This window comes from Dermacentor andersoni, chromosome 9 (genome assembly GCF_023375885.2).
Source record: "Dermacentor andersoni chromosome 9, qqDerAnde1_hic_scaffold, whole genome shotgun sequence".
NCBI lineage: Eukaryota > Metazoa > Arthropoda > Arachnida > Ixodida > Ixodidae > Dermacentor > Dermacentor andersoni.
In genome coordinates this window covers 16152839-16169358 of record NC_092822.1, presented here as the reverse complement: position 1 = coordinate 16169358, position 16520 = coordinate 16152839, and the positions used below count along the sequence as shown (strand labels likewise).

General features: G+C 47.8%; 1 protein-coding gene across 1 annotated transcript in view; it reads right to left on the bottom strand.

Annotated features, from left to right (window-relative positions):
- LOC126527093 (uncharacterized) overlaps positions 1–12750 on the bottom strand; it is a 53833-nt gene extending 41083 nt beyond the window's left edge. Inside the window, exon 1 of the mRNA XM_050174817.3 lies at positions 12227–12750. The gene's annotated coding sequence lies outside the window, so the exon portion shown is untranslated. The remainder of the gene's footprint in view (positions 1–12226) is intronic.
- Positions 12751–16520: the final 3770 nt, after the last annotated feature.

Genomic DNA, 16520 nt, shown 5'->3' with positions numbered 1-16520 from the left:
AAGCCCACTGGAAAACTGTTTACTGGGTCGCTATCGCTGAACTGTGACCAGCGTGAAGAAATGCTTTGTTTCTGCGCGCTACACCACCTGTCAACGTCATACCACGCGGCTGCCTGCTATTAGCGAATTTTAGTTCAGCGTTATGTCACAAACACGATGGTGCAATTATTTTGCGGCCACAGTTAGTACGTGAATTTACCTTCTGTTTTCGCTGTAGTGCCTAACATCTTGATATTTTCTCTTCATTTCTTTCTTGTCCTCGCGGCAAAGACACGAGCCGAAGAAGCTGGATAGGATGACCATATTCACCAGCAATCAAGCGCGTGCCTACCTTTTCAGTTTCTATTAAATCTCTCACTATCATCGCTTGAGCCAGGGACGTATACTGCATCTGCGCTTACTATATTTTGACGTACGTTCGCAGCCTCAGTGCCTGGTTGGAGGGGTAACGTAAAAGTAGGGCGACCACGTCAGTATAAATCAGCTTACTATATCCCGTGTAACCGCCCCAACGTGGCCTTTATGTACACAAGCCTCGGAGGCTGGCACTTATTTCATTGGGGCTGAGTGTTTCCTCCTCCTTCTCTTCCTTCAATGCATGGTACGCTTGCAAACGCTTGCTTACAGCATGCACAGTTTACAATGACATCCAACATGGCGCTTGCGTGCGACAGCTTTGAGTAATCGAGTCATTACGCATGAAGCTCAATGCGCTTTCGCGGCGATTAACGCCTATAATTGATGGGCGTCGCCTGTCTGTTGGCGGCCGCGGTGAAACGAGTCGCGGAACAGGAAGGGTGCTGCGTTCTTTCTGCGCACCTGTCGCAAGCCAAGTATTGCTGTACGCGCCGATGTCAATGGGTGTGTGTTCCCATAACTGCAGGCACGCGGGCGCATGGCAAACCACGTGCGTTTGGAGCGATAAATTTTAGTCATGTGCTATGATCGCATTCACTCTCATGAAAGCGTCTAACTTCGATGTAGCTTTGGTGGCCTAATATTATCGAGGATTGTGGACAAATTCGGCACGTCTTGTAACAACGTGCCGGATACCTTCCGACTCGAGGCTTGGCTTCAGCGGATCACAGCTTCTGGCATCGCAGTCTGGTGACAATACTGTTTGGTCTCATGGACGGTTCGAGATCGTCGTAGGAGTTCACGGCAAAGCGTGCTGCTTGTGGTACTGAAGGACGCGAGCACACTAACTAGTCAATGTTTTCTCTGTCTCGTCTTTGCGCCCACTATAGGTAGTTACGTGTTTGTGCGTCTCAGCGCCACAAGCAGCACGCTTCGCCACGAAGTGTCACCAACAAGCCACACTTGTAGCCTTGATAGCCCGTTATAACAGCGCCAGCTAAGACTTATGTTGAGCGGCACTTAAGGATTCCCTCAATTAACCGCGTGATGTGTATTCTATTGTTATTCTTCAGTGCTTCATCTGCCCAGTTTGTATGATTGACTGATGGCCGTGCAACTAGGACCTTGTAACTTCTTGCTTGTTCTGTGTACTGGACAAAGGGGCGTCGGGCGGTGTGACGCAACACAAAAAATAAGCAGTCACGAAAGTATTTCGTGCGTGTATTCATTCACATTGCTCCGTGCGCGATCTACCAAGCAACGAATTGAAAAAAGAAAAGAAGTTGTCTCATAAACAACTGCGAGGTACAAAAGCCACAGTGTCACTGCCACACTCAGCGTGCCTCCTGACCCATGTACCGCCAAACGAAAACTTAATGGCAAAATGTAAATATGAAACAGGCTGGATGCGCTCTGCCAGGCGTGCTGATCGGCATGAAAATAAGGGCGCAGATTAGCGCAGACAGCGAAGAGCGGCGCCCTTTTCTCCTTGGCTTCAAACGCGAAGTTTCCAGCAGCCGACCTCGTTGCTCTGGAAGTGACGTTCAATGCGTAGGAGGAGAGCGAAACGAGCTTAACACGTGACGGGGCGAGGCAGAACGGACTCTGGCGATCCACTCGTCGAGTAAAAACGTGCAGTTGGAGCCGCGGACTGGACGGAACGACGTCCCAGTGTGAAGTAGGGCGTACGGGCGTATTAAGGAGGAAAACTAGATGCTAATTTCTCGCGGCCGTAATTGGGGCGCGGAAGAAGACCATCACGGGGCGAGATTTCCTCCCGCTGGCGTTCCTGCATTTCCTCGACGACGCTTAGATGTAGCTCAACTTGTGGGAACCGTAGGAAATCGCGTTCACTTGCATTTCGATAGCTTGGCGATTAGGTGGCAGGTGGAATGAAAGAAAAAGAAGAGAAAGTAATCTAGGTGCTACGTCTAACGTTAACTGTGATGGTGGTGGTAGTGGTGCTCCTGACTGCTGGTTATGTGTCGACAAGCCGAACAAGCAAGAAAGCCTCTTTCCCGAAGATACGGAACGGTAGAAACAAACGCCAAAGGAGGAAGTGCCTAACCTACTACTAAATACAGATTAGCCAGTGTTGGAGACAGTCGCCTGAATGCAAGCGCGTTATAAATCAGCGTGCAAGTTATGAGCTTCAGATATGGCTAAAAAAAGATTTGGCAGTGCTCGTGAAGCGTATTCGGAGATCTCATGGTTCAGGAAAGCAAATGTTCATTTTTCGTGTTTTGTAGCACGTTATTGTTGTATAACAGAGTGAACTAAAGCGAGGTCAGCCAGTATAGAGAAAGCAGAATTAATCTTAGAAGGCTATGAAGCACTGCGTAAATGATGAAGTTCAGGTAAAGCTATCACGAAGAAAAAAAAAGAACCTGGATGGATTACGTAAACTGCATATAGAGGTCTGAACATGTCGAAGGGGCAGCGCAAGACGAGAAAAACAGAAAGCAGGAAAGACACATTGTCAGCGTTGTCATTTATCTTTCCTGCTCTGTTTTTTGTCGTCTTACGCTGCCCCTTCAAGATGTTCAACCAGTACCAACTTGCCCAAATGTCGATTCTACTACGGTATATAGATGTCTAATTGTGCAAGAAAGCAAAAGTTCTATTACGGAGGTCAAAAGTAATATTAACAAAAAAAGAAGAAAAAAAAAAGCGCGCCAAATGCAGTTGACGAATACTGTCGTGTGGAATGTTTTTTTCTTCGTGCGAAACGAGAGCCGTAAGAGCGCGAACAGACAAACCCGCCACCGAGGCATTACTCCAGTTCCAGGCATCCAACTCGTTCTCTTTCTTTGCTACATTCTCCTCGTTGAGAAGCTGGCGAATCCAGGAATACGCAGTTCTGCCGCCGCGAGTGCTCTATCGCACTCAACTATGCCCCCGACTTACACCTCGCTCACCGTAGAACTTGGCGTAAACAGACATTATAAGAGGAAGATTTTTGCATAGACTAAAAAGTTAGCCAAAAAAAAAGTTAGCTAAAAAGTTAGCCATGCACACAAATATGGCACGCTCATCGACCTCACAGTGCGGATATATCAAACGACAATCACGATGCAGCATGATGCATGCTGATACAGCAGGCGGCTCCACCATACGGCTAGTCCGTTGACGCAGGACACGGTTAGTTCGAGATCGATAATACAGGCTTTCATAGAGCATTGAACATAAAGTAGGTTGATGACGACGACGACGACGACGACGACGACGACGATGATGATGGTGATGACGACGACGGTGGTATTCATGACGAGCGACGCACCTCTAGAGCTTCTGTAACGCATACGTACCGTAGTTCTACAGTCATGATTGACAGCAAAAGACAGAAGCTTATCAAAAAGTTTAGAAGGAAAATGAAGGGACTGCAAGAGCAAATTTTGCTATCGAAGTCCTTCTACTCGAGGGGCTCTTGAACTTCCAGTACAGGAGGCACACCTGCAGTACCTGCTTTGGATATGCCACTGGATGGGAATCGTCGGTGGACGTCAACTGCGCCGTGTAGGTCTTCATGCCAACCAGCTGCCAGACTTAACCTTAGGCGGGAGACATGGCTTCACTGCTACGCGTAGCAAATTTTTTGATGCCGAAGGACAAACTAACGTAAAAGAACCAGTATACTTCATACAGTGGTCAAACCAAAAGTCACAAATAGTGTTGACTAGGATAGGGAAATGAGCGCGCTTCCTCCAGACCATGATGGGACTGCACCGCGTTACGTTGCCCATAAAGGGGAACAAAAATATGTTTCATCCTACACTGAGGATGCCACAAGTTCTACAAATAACTTCGTTACATATGCAATATCATGTGAACAAGTTCTGATCATTAAATTTTTCGATGAGTAGACTTCTGCCACGCGTTTTATAGCTGCCGGAATATCGTAACGACGCAAAATTTTATGACAAAATCGTAAGTATAGGGATGTCCGGAATAGTGTAAAGCTGTGCGATAACTAGTGAAACGCATAGAAGAGGCGCGAATAAGAACGAAACAGGCGATTGTTTATAGTTTCATCCTTTTGATTACACTGTAACTCCGCTCTGCAGCGAAACAAGCGATCCATTTCTAGCGAGCCGCAATAAGTAGAGTAATTCACCTCACTCTATTGTAAATTTTACAAACCTAATGACACATCGCGTTAATGTTTTAATGCCAGGTGTATTTACATAACACACGGCAAGTCTTACCTGAGCAGTTCACACTGTTAGAAATCTTACTAAACATAGCAAACTTGTGTATTATTCTTAATGCTCCTTTTTGAGGTGGCTGGATAAGTTTTTTCTTTATCATTCACGACTTATTTCTTTTGTTTATCTCTCATAATTATATTTCTCGCCTAGAGAGAGAGAGAGAGAGAGAGAGAGAGAGAGAGAGAGAGAGAAACATGATTGAGATAATAAAGACTCTTGGAGGTATCGTGAACTATGCAGACGGGGAAGCTATCCACAGTGCGCTGTGCGCTGAGCAGGATTATAGGCTATATGGAGCCAGTGTGATTACTACTGTGGGTTTATGCACAAACAGTCCAGTGCGAAGGGCAAGCGTCAGTAATGACGGCCTAATCGCTTAAGAGGTACAGCGCTCCTGTCATCTCATGGGCAGGGGAACGCAAAAGAAATAAAATCACCAACCGAAATCAATCCGAGAGTGATTTATCCTGAACTTTTACTTCCCCGTAATTCGACAAATTGCAGGCCGCTGAACGGGCTCGCTAATAATAATAATAAAAAAAAGTAGCGCCAGGTAGGCATAGACGGAAGCGGTTTAGTGAGCCTTCGGAGAATCGAAGCAACTCTCATTAAGGACAGAGCGGCGCACACATTATGTCTCAAGGAAACCGCTCAGACCTGCGCGCGACACCCTTCCTCATGACATCGCTGCCGTCTTTGTCGGGAAACAAAGGCTAACTCCTGTGCACTGGCACGCCAAGTTATAGTCAACCAGGAGGGGTGGGCGCTGCCGAGTGCAAGATTCCGGCCAGACCTGCGTGAAAGAAACTTCGCACCTACGAAAGACAATGGCTGTTCAGCGGCTTTTCTTTCTTTATTAATACTGATTCAAGAAAGACGCTCGTGCGTGATCCGCTGATGGTGTGAAGAAATGGGACACAGCAATGACGGCACACGTCGGTGTCACTGCCTGCCCGTACTGTATTGAACAAGCTCGATCATTCAGCTGTGCGGGTCAGACATCGTAACTGACAAGGGGAAATTCGTGTCTCACGCTTACGTTTGGATGAAGCGGCTTTGCCAAATGAATGTCTGGATCAGGTGAGAAACAGTAGAGTGCATCCCAAGCGAACTCACTATACCAGCAAACAATGGTGAGCGAGCCGAGGGCTGGCTTGTCGAGCTGGCGAACTATGAACGTGTTTGCTGTGAACAAATAGATCGTACTTGCGTGATAACTGCGTAGTAATCTTCATGTGATCGTTGTTGTGCTCACGTTCGTTGTGCTCACGGCAAGTTGTACTCCAGCATTCAGAAAAGCGCGTAGCACATGGCCGTCTAGCGTGCGCAGTGCCAGAGGTCATCTTCAGTGACGAGGACCACGAGCAAAAATGCAACAGAAATATCAGCAAAAGTCGTGCGCGTTGGTGCTTGTATGCCATGGTGGATCCGGCCTGTTGCCATCTAGTGGACACGTTCAGAGACGAAGAAAAGGGCAATTGCTGTTAGCCGTCTGGATTGTACGATCCAGAAATAGTGGCAACATCGAATAATTTCGTTTGGATTTCCAAATCTGGGGCCGAATTCACAAAGCACTTCTTTCGTAAGGGCTCCTCGCCAATGGCCGGCCTCCTTTGCTAATTATACGCCCTGCAACCCGATTAGCTGAAATATTATTCTACGAACGATTTTATCGTAAGAAGGTTTTGTGAATTCGGGACCCAGGTGCGCAGACTATTGTCGGCTGGCTGCACACGTTCTGTCTTTGCGGATGTAGCTGAAACCCTCATGCAGAGGCCAAAACTTAGAATGAGCAAGACTAGCCCGGTATCTCCAATGACACATGTAGAGGCCAGAGGCCGTGCCTTATTTGCACTAGGTTACGCCGAGAAAGTCCATTATTGCCGGACATGATGCGCATGTAGTGTTTTCTGTTTCACCCGTCAAGCTCGAAAAAAAAGCTATGCGCTCGCATTTGAAACAATGCCAGAAAAATGTGGAGATGCGATAAAAACAAAGGGAAGAAAACACCAAGGCACCACTCTGACGTACTCTTCCACAGGAGTTGTGCTTCGGTGGCAGAACTTACAAAGCTTTTCGTTCGTAAGTGCTGCTTGCCAGTGCCCGACCACTCTCGCTAATAATATGTCCAGCATCGCGATTCGCTAGCGTCTTCTCGTATGAACAGTCCTATCGTAATAACGTTATTGGGAATGCGGGTTAGGATTCCTTCGTTTTGTGGCATTTGACATGCGGGACAGACCAGTCAGTGCGTGAATTACAGAGGATGGAGGATGCGCAAAATTTTAAATAACCCAGACAGTTAACGCTCACTTTGCGACGTATAATAATAGTTGGGACATGAGAAGTGATTCAGGGACTGTAGAATTCTGGGTAAGCAGACACTCCTGCAAGATAAACACTGAAGACGTTTTATATTAAGAAGTTAAATTAAGAATGTGTCACTTATACGACTGCTTCCATACGTGTTGCAGGATTTCCATTTTCGTTGTCAAATATGTGATACTACTACACATCACTTCGCGTCCCTTGTTTTTATGTTATAAATAAGTTATACTTGACTGTGGTGTTTGCTCACGTCAGTGTGTGCGTTTCTTGTGCACAATTTTCGCTGGATGGAACAACGCGAACAGAGGAAGAGGTTGGATGAGAGAATGCGATGTTCTGACTGCCATTAAGATTTATTGAAATGAGGTGAAAATATGCGTGCGAGCTAAAGTAGCTTGCGCACGCGCGGTAACCAGCCATCTTGAGGTACAGATCAGATGAAAACACACATAAAGCAACCCCCCCCCTCTTAAAATGCAGGAAAAAAGAAACAATGTGACAATGACGAGGCATGAGAGAACCACGAGTACCGAAGCTCTTATTTTTGTACACTCATTTCTGCACTTTGCTTTCGTTTGTTTGCATCCGATGTGTGCCTCGAGATGGCCGAGAACCGAGCATGCGCAAGCTGCTTTAGCTTCTTTATATATTCGTACCTCTTTTCAATAAAGTCTTGTTCGAAGTCGGCGCTTTGTCTTGTCTGATCCGTCCTCGTCTTCTGTTGGCACTCTTTCATTGAGTATGGATCACCAACACGTCCCTCCGTATGCAATTTTCGCCCCTGTCTACATTGTTAAGAAGGGAACAAATGACAAACACAGTATCTCATCGTAGGGAGCACACGAAGACTAGTTCAAAGCGACCAGCCGCTGGTCCCGTCAGACGGAAATGCTCGTTGAGCTGCGATCACGTCAAGAAAATAGCGGCCAGGCTGCACTCGACATCAAAAGCCGAGGCGCCCGAACCGGTCCAGTCACGTCTTCGAAGAACCCGCGTAGTGCGCACTGCTATTAATGTTGCATGGCAATAGCAGAGGGAGTTCTGAACATTCCAAGAGCACTGGAGGCACTCTTGTCTCTTAGCCACGTACTGCACTCGGTTACTGTAGTACGAGACATTCGGCCGCTGCATTAAAGCCTTAAAGAAGCACCTGTTACGGAGCCTATCTCCGTTTCACGAAAAAAAAAAAATAAAGAAGCAGGGAACACTATGTGCGTTTAGCCACGCTCTTTTTGCTTCGCAGCAAAGATCCGTGCATTTCTTTCAGAACTGGCCGCACAAGTATGGGCTGTGCCAACTATCTTGTGAGGTAACGATTACTGCACATTGGCAATGACAAGCATTAACAACGTTTGGCGGTGCTTTGGCAGATATGAAGCCACACATTGAAAACTTAAAGATTCGGGGGTTTAGCGTCTTGAAGCAGCAGTGAGGTTTTGAGAAACAGGCTCCGGATAAGCGCAGACCACGTGACGTTCTTTAACACGCACCCCAAAGCGCGAAAGTTATTACTTCGCACCCCTATCGGAATGCGGCTGGGAGTCGAACCTTCCGCTTGGAGGACGGCTTTTTATAAGATCGGACAGGACGACGCAGTGTCACTGTGCCCACTCTCGTTAGTTTGTGCACGTACGTGTATAACTTACGGAAAAAGGGAAATGGTTATCCCCTCGAAAGAAGCACGAAGCTGCAAAGTACGACCTTCTAACAAAGCAAGCATCGTCGTTGAAGACGAAGAAGACGTATCTCGCTACCTCATCCGATTTTTGCCCAGTCACCCATGTAGTTGTTATCCATCGAACATGGCGCATACCCAATATGGGCGATTCGCCAGGAGATGGGTGGAATATCCCAAATTATAATCAGACATAAAATTTCAAAACAGCTATAGAGTATGTGCAGTTGAAACGTGAAATTACGTGGTGAAACGAGAGCGATAGTAGCACTAAAAATCAATATTCATTACTGGACAAGCGCATGCACTTACGCGCACGCACACACACACACACACACACACACACACACACACACACACACACACACACACACACACACACACACACACACACACACACACACACAAGAAAAAAAAAAAGAAAAGAAAACAAGACGGATTCAGTTTAACAGGGCATTCGGGTGGACTCTTCTTGGGTATGAGCAACGCTTAGAGGAAACCAAGTAACCTGCTTTCATAAATAGCGCTAGAGCAACGAATGAATCTACTCTCGGTGACTGGCGATGTTCCCTCTCATTATACTTTATACTTACTCCACCTTGCGCATTTCGAAGAACATATTTACCATATAACTGACCTGCTTCAGCGCTGCGTAGTGCTGCCGGAGATTTATTGCGTTGAAACGCGGTCTTATTCTTTCGTGTGGCGCGTACAACACTTGATGAGTACAAGTAATTTAAAAGTATGTTGTTGAATGGCGGACGCAGGCTTAACATTAGGGCGAGACATCTGTCGACGCAATTTCGCTACACCCTGGAAGCGTTAGATGTGTGCACCAGTATATTTATATTACGCTACGCCTCCATTCTTCAACCTTTTTCTTTATTTTTACTGACACGTGGAAAACTCATATATACGTGGTCATGAAGCGTAATAAGGAACATCCTTGCGGGTGTGAACAGCGTTGCAGCCACTAAGGATTTCACTAATTCTTGCTATACAGCAGTGGACTGGTGCGTGTAACTCTCATTTAGACTTAGGATAAACACCGTTTTGACACCTCTTTATTGAATGATAGTAGTTTTGCGCATTTCTATTCTTCATGCCATCAAAAATAGGTGACGTCATTTCCTGCCGGCAATCCAGCAAGACTTTGTGAAGAGCCCCAAGAGCAATGCCGTGGCCTGTGAGGTTGCCTCGCTGATCTCACGCGTGCCGGCAGCACTAAAATAGTGCAAGCCACCTGGCCCGGTCATTTATGCCAGCAATGTCTGACTAACGTTAAACTACCACAAGCCTTGCTAGTGAGCGAGTAACTAAACATAATTTGGGAGACCAAGCTGTTGGTGCCCGGAGGTGGGAGGCCTCAATATTCCTGGTAGCCGTGGCCCTGTGCTGATAGCTTAGCCCAGTTGGCCAGTCGTAGCTGGTCGTCAGGACTTGAGTTTGTCAGTTGGGCCCCCGACTGGTCTTCTGCTGGTGCTTGGATGGGCTTTGTCTGTGAGTTCTTGTTGCATTTCCAGACTGTGTGGTAGAGGATGTTTGGCGTATTGCCCTGTTAGCCTAAAATTTTAGTAAGCCCTGCTAGCTTAGGTTTGAAGGTCTTAGCGCATAGGTTATATTAGTCAGACCTCGCTAACCCAAATGGCTGCGTAGCTTTTAGTGTTCCCGTTTGTATTGAGGGTGCGGTCAGGAAGGCAACCTTGGTAAAAAAAAAAAAGGGCCACCAGATGGCTGCTCTTACTGCCGAAGGGCTTTCGCACTCAAAATTATGCCTACTTATTGAATTAAAGGCAATCCTTTATTATATTGACGAAACACTATCACACTGTTGCATTGCGCGTAATCACGTACAGAATACGGGAACGATTTGGGGCGCCGTTATCTTCAAATTGATGGTCTTTTAAGCGAGTGCTAGGGGAAAAGATTGCTCACGAATTAAAGGCTTGCCGAGCGCAAGTCCTGTTGGCGGTATGACGTTATCTCGTTGGCAGTCGGAGCTGCTGCGCCCATCGCCTATAGCGCCTCTTGAATAATTCACTCAACCGGAAAGCGGGCAAATCTCCGCATGTCTCCCGCTCGGTCCATAAAAACCGCTGAAATTGACTTTATTATGCGACGCTGCGATGATGCAGGGGCGGCGGCGCAGGCTGCATTGTTATGCTCGCCATGCTGCATTTCACGTCGCCAAGGGACCGTCCCACTTGCACTCGTGGCTTTTTTTCTCCTTTGTTAAAGCAAGTGTGATCGACTTGGGACTCTAAAAATAAATAAATAAAAGTCTAGACATTATGTGCGCTCAGTAAATTACAGCAATAGCTTGTCAAGCTCAGTTTTGTGTGAGGACAAAACAAACGCGTTGTAGTGAAGAGGAATGCCCAGCGGTGCAGTCACATCGACAGTTCTACGGGGGAAGCGCAAGTTCGAGATTGCCTGGTTTGCTTTGGTTAAAACGCTGCCAACGCTGCCTGCTGCTTTCGTGTCCCGTCCTTTGCTGGCTTTAGATTTTAGAGGAAACCTTATTCATAAATAAATAAAGTAATCAAAAGCTAAGATCTCCGAGAATGAACATTTTGCAATGACCGGATAGACTTATGAGTAACCTATAGTACTGCGCCCCTCCCCTGAATTGCTTGAGATATCGAATTTCTTTCGACAGGAGTGCAGCAAAATTACATTTACCAGGGTATGATAGAATCGTGCCCACTACGATAATGGTAGAAAAAGCTTTAAACATTTGTTTAATGCACCGTGCACGACCGCCTTCCCTTGACAAAACGTGATTGCGGTTCAACTGTACCGAGACGGACGTTATTATATATGAGGGCATAGGAGGCGTGATTCGTTCCATATATACCAAACTCTTGTGCAAGTGTAGTGTCAAGAGTTCGCTAAATCAAGGAGCTACTTAGCTGTTAAAGTAAAAACAAAGGCGGAGGGAGAATAGGCCAAGAAACACCTTCAACCTTAGCTTACTGCTACAGTAACCGGAACCCTTCTTATATGACATTGCATCCATTAGAGAACAATGTTGTAAAAATTGAAGTAACATTGTTTTTCTACAGTAGATGTATTTATAAGTTCCAATCTTAATAATTCGGCAATGAGGCTCAGATAAAGTTCTGTGCAGGGAAACTGCCGCACATTTTACATACAGCACTGAGTCTTCGATTTCAAGCACAATGTGTTTAGCGACACATCGCACACATTGCTACCTGATTGGTAGCAACGTGATTTCCTCCTCTTAAAGCCTGGTCTACCACCCAACCTGCTGCGTATATGTGCACAGTGTTACCACGTTCTTCTAATCTACAAAAAACCACCGTATTTCCGTTTCATCTGGTTTTTCGGTCGTTAATATTACGCAGCGCCGCTCCACCTTTGGCTGGCGAAAATGGCCGACGGCATCTATAACCGCGTAAATAGACACGCACTAGTGCCGCTACGACCGGATTCACGGCATTCTAGAACAGGACCTAAACAGAGCGCGTTCTGGGCGAGCCTCGTTACGTCATTACATATACTATACGTACGAAAGCGAAGACGCCACGGCGGGGCTTCCGGAACTAACTTGCAAGGAAACCAAGCACTGCGCAAACGGCGCACGCCCCGCACTTCCTTCCGGACCACCCACGAAAGAGGAGACTCGCCATCTCACCTGCCGTCGCCGTTCCTCTTCAGAAATGCACAAAGAAACACGACAGAGGTACACGCCGCCGCGTCGTCAACCCGCGGGCACCGGGAATCCGAGTCGCAAGGGCCGTACGACGAGTCACTGCCGAGCACTCCTTCTAGCGGTCGGCGGGGAGCAGCACCGCATTCCTCGCGAAGAAGGCATCGTTTCGACCGCGACGACAACAACACCAGCGCTCGGCACAACTCGAAAGATGGATGCTCCTCGAGGAGCGATTCTGGGACTGCTGCGATGGCACGGCGTCGAGTTTCACACCATTCGTATAGCTGTCCTCGGCGATGGCTACACAATCCGGCAGAGGTGAGCCGGGAACTCTCCGGGAACGCACACACGCGCACAGACACGTACTCGCGGCTTCACGAACGTACAGGGGCAGCGTCGAAAGGAGCGGCCGCCAGGTCCAGCGTGGCGCGGCGGCTGGTTTGCCGGTCGGCCCCTCGGCGCCTCTTTCCACCGACGTCGTCAGCGGCCAGGTGAGTGCGAGAGAGAGGGAAGCTGTAAGAAGGTGCCGCTATGGCCACAAGAATGACGTCTCCCCCCCTCTTCTCTTACCTTCTGGTTGGAATCGGCAGTGCGTGCCGGCGCATGCGCCGTTACTTCTTCTCTACTGCCGCGGCAGGCAACGGGAGAGTCGTCGTGCCTGGTCAAGCCGGTGTGCCGGAGACGCCGGCACAGCCGCAGCCGGGGTCTTCAACGCGGGTACGTACGCCATGGCGTACGGCCGGGCACCCTTCCCCGCCGCCCTCACAATCTCCTCCCGCCTTCGCCTTGGGTGAAACAAGTTCAACGACTTTTTTCTCTTTGCTTCGTTCCGCAGCCGCGGAGATTCTCCTCTGCGTGTCGGACCGGCAGGGCGGCGGCTGTTGTGCTGCCTCCCACCAGCGCCTCGTCTGCTGCTGCATTGTCGAAGGGGCTTCAGTCGCCTTTCTTGAACCCTTCCTCGCGGGACTCCGGAGACGCACGGTCCTGCGTGCAGACGCATGGCGGGGGCTTCCGTGGAGAGCGGACGTCCGCGGCCGCACTTTCTTGCCGGCACCCCCGGGCGAGATCTTCGACCTCTTCCTGTGCGTGATGATACGACGGAGGAACGCCCTAGTAGCCATTGGCGGGCCTAGGCCATAAAGTGCTCAGTATACGTCGATCTTCGTCAGATCCCCGAAGCTAATTAGCCCTGTGCGTGATCAGACCTTGTGATGATGCTTTCCTTCCTGTCGAGCGTTAGCTAAGCTCGCTTGAGAAACTTCGGCGTCGAGGCTGTCGCAGTCTCCACGGCAGTAGGAATCGCCCAATGCTTAACATGCACTACTTTGTATTTCTCATATTCCTTTAGGCGCATGAGAAGGTACCCTTTCCTGGTTCTCACACCGTTAATGATCCTTTCTGCAACGATCACACTGTTCCTTGCGATCAACCGTCGCGATTGCCAGAGAAGAATATGATGACCGAACTACCGGCTCTGCGCGGAGTCCTGGGTGTTCTAAGACCGGTCCATCGTCGTGTTCATCCGTGTTCCTTGGCATGCGGTTTGTTGGAACGGCTTCAGTAGTAATTGGTTGTTTATATATATATACAAGAAAAGGATGGGGAGGGAGTTACTACTGAACGCAGTAACTGTCTAGCGCAGTCTGCTGACACCACAACAGCGATCAGCAGTGGAAGGGAAGGGGGCAGAATAAATGAAGAGGGAGAGACATTAGCAGATAGGACATGGCAAACAGGAACTATATTTATATTCAACAGAGCAGCCGGGGAACGGCTGCCCAAGCAGACATCGATGGGCACTCAGCAAATTATTACCGAGATATGAATAGCTGCGGGAAGCTTCGTTGCGCTCGGTCCTTCCTGGTACAGATGGTCACGTCATTAGCTGTTGTTAACGTCTGGTAAGAGCGTACAAAATTTGTACTGTTGTACATCAGCGCTGTACTGTATCAGCTCCCCATGTATGTCGGGGCCCGTTCCTCTCTTGACGATTTTAAGCAATCATCGAGGCATAACACAGTTTACCGTCAAAAGCATGGGATTTTCCCATTGGAAAGCTGCAAGTCTATTCATTTTGCAGAAACGACTTCAGGGTGAAGGTATATTGTTACTTAAGTAAACGTTTTGATATATATATATATATATATATATATATATATATATATATATATATATATATATATATATATATATATATATATATATATATATATATACTTTCTCCATATGGTTCAACGAGCAAAATGAAGAACTTGCCGTATTTAAGATTTCGGTTATGCTGAAGAAAATTCCAACGTAAAGGGTCTGCGAATTGTTCATATCAGAATCACCGAGAAACTTCCTTAACCGCGCCGTAGTACATATACACTTAATCACGTATACATATTAAACGCAGAAATGCGTTTATGAAGCAACCTGGCCGATTTGAATGAAATTTCTTGGATTTGAGCGAAATATTTAAGTCCTAGTGACTGTAGGAAGCAAAATTTTCAGTTAGGACTTTTGATTTTTAGAGGAATTGCCATAAATTGGCAAGATTAAAGAAAATGGCAGCGCAAAGTTTACAAATCCGTGACTATGCACCAAAAACGGATATCGCAGTTCTGTAAAACGCATTCGTTAGAGTACCTAAACAGGCCAAATTTGATGTGTGAATTCACCGCTTACGCGTATTTTTTACATTGTTTACATGATTTCTGCAGAAGTCCTACTCTTATATTATTGATATATGCCAAAGCGGTACGTCTATGGTACATAAATTTAGTCTACATTATATTGTTTGTCATTTCCGAGTTGCAGAACTGTAAGCATCATAGTTTCGTTTCCTGAAAAGCAGCTTTTTAAAGATTTTAAAGCTTTCGCTTTTGTTAGCTTGTTGCTAATGTTTTCGCTGTTGGCGCCTTCCGCAGTGGGGCGGTGATCCCGGAGATAGTGCAGTCTACAATTCCCATGCTCTGAAATTACACGGCTCTGAAACGTAACCTTGTCAAATGCGGGCCTACTTTATCGTACTGGGAACGAGTTCCTGCTCTGCTCGCGCTATTTCCGCTGCGAGCCAGCGTGTTTGGGCGCACCGTGGCTCGTTATGAAACACGTAGGCTTGGTTTTCAAGACGCGTAAGATGCATGGCACGCTAGACGACGAGATCTGAAAGCGCGAACCGCGCGACCCCGCTGCGGCCGATGAGATTGCAGTTTTGTTTCACTCGTTTTCTATACCGCCGGGATTCACGTAGCGAAGCAGAAGGCTTCCGAAGAACGAGAAGGCAAACTCACGGGTAAGGAGGAAAGCCACTGATAACTTACAGACGCCGCTCATAAGTTCTGCGTCGTCTGCCGTTCGTCACCGAGGCTTCTCGGCAGTTATGATCGAGTAAAAAAGAGCGATGTGGCGATAACCGTCCCGCCGGTGTTGGTCGTCGGTACCCGTATTCTACACTCACACGATGAGACGGATCACCGGTTCCGCTGTGCAGGAGCATGACGCGGCTCAGCGCCGCCGAATCGCGTCGCACAAAAGGAAGCCGCTAACGAGATGCTTGCAGCATGATTCGTTGCAGCTGAGCCACGACGTCACACAGGCCAACCGTCTTCCGACTGACGCGGCGATCCGTCGAGTAGTGCGAATGCGTTCCGAAGCCAACTACTGTGGTGCCTATAGCCTGCGAAGAGGCGACGACTGATTTTTGCGGGATGGTAAGGTGACATTTGCGCGGGAGTCTACAGCGTGAACGAGCTTTTGTTGCGTGGATGGCGTGGTCTCTGCGCGTTGACGGGCTTTTCATTGTGCTTGCCCAACGTGTATACATACAGCGTGTGTTTGAGGGCTAGGTTCCGACTCTAGTGTATTCGTCGAGCGGGAAATACGGTCCTCTCCTGCAGTGGGCTGTTTGAGCACGAGCAGCCGTCGAGCTTCCATGCCTTTCGTTCGCTCATTACCCAAATGAGACCGAAAGTCTGCCATTGTATCCAATATCACGCCTCTGAGGGCGCACTGCAGTTCGAAACGTCTCGGAAACGTGACCGAAGAGCTAACGCTGCCGTGAGTACATTTTTCAGCTTTCGCCTGCTTTCTTTGCGTATAGTGATTCTCATGCTTTACGTACGTACCGCCTGGCATCACTCATAGTGACTGAAGGTCGCAGGTGACCAGAAAAGCGGTTCAGTACCGTATTTGTATCGCCGTCATCATCATAGGCAGATTAATAATGTGATTAGCATTCTTAAGATGCTTGACGCGTTTTCCGGGGTCTGTCTGTCCGTCTGTCTGCTATCTG